This window comes from Ornithorhynchus anatinus, chromosome 3 (assembly GCF_004115215.2).
Source record: "Ornithorhynchus anatinus isolate Pmale09 chromosome 3, mOrnAna1.pri.v4, whole genome shotgun sequence".
NCBI lineage: Eukaryota > Metazoa > Chordata > Mammalia > Monotremata > Ornithorhynchidae > Ornithorhynchus > Ornithorhynchus anatinus.
Window position 1 is genome coordinate 24,082,740 of NC_041730.1, and position 5,033 is coordinate 24,087,772.

The following is a 5,033-nucleotide window of genomic DNA, read 5'->3' on the forward strand; positions in this document are numbered from 1 at the left end:
AAATAAGAGGCACAAGGGATTTAGGGTAATAAACACAGACATTGTGTAATCATGCAGTGAGGTAGATTTCTTCTTAATCACCTTTGGGGATGCTGAGGTCTTATTTCCACGGAGATAAAGAATAGCAGCAGCTGACGTTGGCAGAGCCTCGAGGATGTCTGGGACTAAAGAAGGGAGGATTTAAGTTGTTCTGGAGCATCTACATTGGTTAATGACAGGCCGAAGGTGTAGGGCCAGGTGACTAAACAATTCTGATAAGTGACCCCCTTGTTCTGTGGGGTTGAGCCCCTAACATTTACGAGCGGTCCCATTTGGGCCTGGGGAAGCAATGGGGTAACCCTAACCCTGTCGGGATAGGGCAGCTTGAATTAAATGGATTGTCTTTCTTTAAATTAATCCCAGGCCCTACTAATTTTGTGAGAGTGCCCCTTGTCCCCAAAGCCCGGCCATCCAGAGTTCCTATTCAACAACTAATTGGTCTCTATGTCCCCTGTAATGAAGGAAGCCTGTTGCCGATGGGCAGTTCAGCGAGCACCTCGGAGTGAAATATGACTTAGGAAGAGCTCCAGCAAAAAAGCGGGATAGAATTAATGCAGCACTGACTTGTTGTGTTAACCTCCAGAAGTCACTTGGGGCCCAGTGTTGAAGCATCTCCTGGGATCTCACATACGCTTGCTGAGGTTTAGAAAGAAAGATGTTTGTGTTTTGGGGGGCAAAGGGAGACACTATTGGTCCTTCTCAAAAAATACTCAACCTCTGTCCATCCACCAGAGCACAACTAAGGACATTATCGTCAGATAGTTTTCATTCAGCATCCACAAGTGCTATGCAAACCGGGTGCAAATACAGGTCAAGTCTACACAGGGCAAAAGCTCATACTCGCCCCCACTCCCAAACCCTGAGGCTGCATGTTTCTTAACAGTGCAAAGATCTCTGGCTTTGTTTTTTGCTGAAACCAAAAGTGGACTGGAAATATTACTCGGTTGCTATCATTTTCAGTTGGATGAGAACTGTTAGCTTGAGCCTATGAAGAGATGGATTTTTGCATAGGGATGCCACTTATTTGACCCAAGGGATAGCCCGATTGGCAGCTGCTCCGCTTGGCTGTGATGGTTATGGAATGCCCCCTCTGTTCATCTTAAGGCCAGCATATTTATTCATTCATTCAATGCAGTCGTATTTATTGAGCACTTACTGTGTGCAAAGCACTGTGCTAAGTACTTGGGAGAGTACAATATAACAACAGTGTTGGTATTTGTTAAGCGCTTACTATGTGCAGAGCACTGTTCTAAGCACTGGGGTAGATACAGCGTCATCAGGTTGTCCCACATGAGGCTCACAGCTAAACCCCATTTTACAGATGAAGGAACTGAGGCACAGAGAAGTGAAGTGACTTGCCCACGGTCACACAGCTGACAAGCGGCATAGCCGGAATTCAAACCCATGACCTCTGACTCCTAAGGCCGGGCTCTTTCCACTGAGCCACGCTGCATTCCTGCCCACAACAAGCTCACAGTCTAGAGGGGAGAGACAGACAGTAATACAAATATATAAATCGATTAAATAAATTACAGATATATTGTCTTATGTTGTCAAGTCGTCTCTGACCCATAGCAGCACCATGAATACATCTCTTCCAGAATGCTCCACCTCCATCTGTAATAGTTCTGGTAGTGTATCCATAGAGTTTTCGTGGTAAAAATATGGAAGTGGTTTACCATTGCCTCCTTCCATGCAGTAAATTTGAATCTATGCCCTCGGCTCTCTCCCATGCCACTGCTGCCCAGCACAGGTCGGTTTTGACTTGAAGCAGATTGCTTTCCACTCACTAGCCACTGCCCCAGCTAGGAATGGAAAGGGTAGGCCTCTGCTTGACTCTCCCTCCTGTGGTTGAGACTGGTAGAGTACTGGAAACTCTCCAGGCTCAACTCTCAGAGGGGATAGATATATGTGTGCTGTGGGGATGGGAGGGAGGATGAATGGAGGAGCAAGCAAGCAAGAGCAGCACAGAAGGAAGTGGGAGAAGAGGAGAAGAGGGCTTAGGCAGGGAAGGCTTCTTGGAGGAGATGTGCCTTCAATAAGGTTTTGAAGTAGGGGAGAGTAATTTTCTATCTGATATGAGTAGGGAGGGAGGGTGTTCCAGGCCAGATGTAGGATGTGGGAGAGAGGTCCATGGTGAGATAGATGAGATTGAGGTATAGTGAGAAGGTTAGCATTAGAAGACAGAAATGTGTGGGCTAGGTTGTAGTAGGAGAGTAGCTAAGTGAGCTAGGAGTGGGCAAGGTAATCACTTAGGGTGGCAGCAGGGTGAGGGGATGGGGTTTAGGGTCAGAAAGACTACCATGCAAGCTGTTCAGCCATGAGAAATGGAGATGTCAGTGAACTTGGAGTACTCTCTCAAGGAGGATTGGTAGAGTGGTGGTATGTAACTCCACAACCAAACTTCTGTCTGCCTGATGCCCTCACCATAAAAGTGTGTTTGTCCCTGAAAAGCAAATTCTGGCCAGAAATAGAAATTTTCCTCAGGCCAAAACTCTCCCAAAATACACTTGGCCCTGTGGAGATTCAGCCACAGCTTTTGCCTCCAAGGAGCCAACAGGGTGGAGAAATTGGTTTGGTTCCAGGTTTCCTATCAAGCATGCCAGGATAAAGAGGATGATCCAATCCCAATTCATCTCTGACTCAGGGAATATGTCTACTGATTCTGTTGTATTGGACTCTCTCAAGTGCTTAGTACAGTGCTCTGCACTCAGTAAGTATTCAATAAATACCATCCTTTTATTGATTAATTCACCGCGGATTGGGCACCACCCATGAGTCTCCTTAGAACTGCTGGGTTCCTCGTCCTAAGAGAACTTGGAGACTCAGCTTCAACTGAGAGAGGGGGAGAGAGACACACACACATAGAGGCAGAGATGGAGAGAGAAACAGAGAGGTGGAGGGAAAGGGACAGACAGTGAGAAAGACAAATAGAGGGGGGAGAGACAGAGAGAGGAACAGTGAAAGAGAGGGAGAAAGAGAAATGGAGAGCAAGAGAGAAATGGGAAAGAGGAGATAGAGGGAAAGAAAGAGGGACAGAGAGCACAAGACAGAGAAAGGGCCAGTTTCCATACATTCGGGATCCCTGAGGTGGGGGAAAATTGCTGCCACTCTCCCTAAGTTACAAATAGCAGAGGCCCAGATGTACAGCATAGTATCATGATGTCATATCGAAGTTCATCTGAGCTTAGACCATCCTCTAGGAGGAAGGGGGCCCTGAACCCTCTTTCTTGCTCCAGAGCCACTCCAGTTCTCTTCCGGGGTGCCATTAACTCAGGTGTTTTTTCTGAGCCAAAGGACCCCAGAGTTGGGCATTTTTCCAATTTTCATCTCCTTTCGCACCCCCCACCCCACCTCTCTTTCTTACTGTTGGGAGAGAGATAAAACGTATACTCAAAAAGACCAGAGTTGCTATCTCCTCCCTGGCTGTTTCCTACCCTATTGCCTAGGTAGGAGCATGATTCTGAAGAGCTTTTATGCCACCCTCCCCCACCACCCAACTATGGTATCCAGGTTCTGCATGAAGTTGATCTTCTGGCCCTAGTGGTCATTGCTTACTTCAGTCATGGAATCATAGGCAGCTGGAACACCAGACCTACAAAATTAGTCAGGGCCTCCGTGGCCCGAGGAAACAGCGTGACCGGCTGTAACCTGCATTCCGGTCATACCACTCTGTCCCCGGGGACCCCAGAGCATGAAGAAGCACCAGGCTGCCCTCCCCGGTGGCCTGAGGTAAGCAAGCAAGGAACTTTAGATTGTTACTTCTAACATGAAGTTCTCTACATATTACATATTGGGGTCCTGCTGAGTCATTCACTGTCCACCTGGTGTAGGTGAGGAAGTGGACATCCCCGAAAGCTGTGTTACCTATCCAAGGACCGGTTGGCTGTGGAAACAGCCCAGCTGGCATTAGAACTCACAGCTCTGACTTCCAGGGGATGGTTGTGCCAGGAGAGAGGAAACAGCCCTGGGCTAAAATGGCCAAGTGTGAATCTGGTCACCAGTCTGTTTGAAATCTGGGGACTCCGTATGTGCAAATGGGAAATTAAAGTAAAGTGCATGTTGTACCAGACTAGTACTTTGATATTTGAAAAAGGCTGGTCCAAGGGTCAGGGTTTGGTTGGATTGCAGCCCTCCCTTTTCCAGCCCCCCTTACTAACCCTTGCAAGGCTGCCACATCCCTAGGCTCAAAATACTATGAATAATAAAAATAGCCATTACTGTGTGCCAAGTCCTTTACTCAGCATTGGGGTAGATAAGAGATAAGATAAGCCTTCCCAGACTAAGACCCACTTTTCCTCATCTTCCACTCCCTTCTGTATCACCCTATCTCCCTTAGCTCTTCCCCGGTCTCAATCCCACAACACTTAAAGTACATATCTGTAATTTTATTGATTTGTATTGTTGTCTGTCTCCCCACCTCTAGACTGTAACCTCACTGTGGGAGGGAATATTACTGTTTATTGCTGTATTGTACTTTTCCAAGCACTTAGTACAGTGCTCTGCACACAGTAAGTGCTCAATAAATACAAATGAATGAATGGTCAGGTCAGACACAGTTTCAGTCCACAAGGGGCTCACAGTCTAAGGGGCAGAGAGAACAAATATTTAATTCCCATTTGGCAGGAGAGAAAACTGAGGCAAAGAAAAGTTAAGTGACTTGCCCAAGGTCACTCAACATGCAAAAGCATCTGGTCACAGTCACTGAGCTCAGGGTCCTCTGCAAACCAAACAAAAAGGATACAGAAAGAAGGTATAAAATATACTGTGCTGAATTTCTTTTAGGCCCGCTGCCTGGTTTTCATTTGGTTGATTCGGATTTCTTTCAGGCTCCAGGCATGTGGGCCAGGGCTGATTTTAATGGCTGCCTAAGGCAGGTCCTTCCTCTCTATTCTGCCCGCTTGAATCCTTTTCTTCAGAGCATGTGAGAAATCTGTAGTGAATAAATGTCAAATGAGAAATGGAGATATTAGTTATTGGAGACAGATTCAGCC

General features: G+C 46.8%; 1 non-coding gene across 1 annotated transcript; it reads right to left on the reverse strand.

Annotated features, from left to right (window-relative positions):
* Positions 1 to 1,802: 1,802 nt before the first annotated feature.
* LOC114810705 lies at positions 1,803 to 1,940 on the reverse strand. The gene has a single exon (XR_003758400.1). It is a non-coding gene; the product is annotated as a small nucleolar RNA SNORA7 (small nucleolar RNA).
* Between the last annotated feature and the right edge of the window lie 3,093 nt (positions 1,941 to 5,033).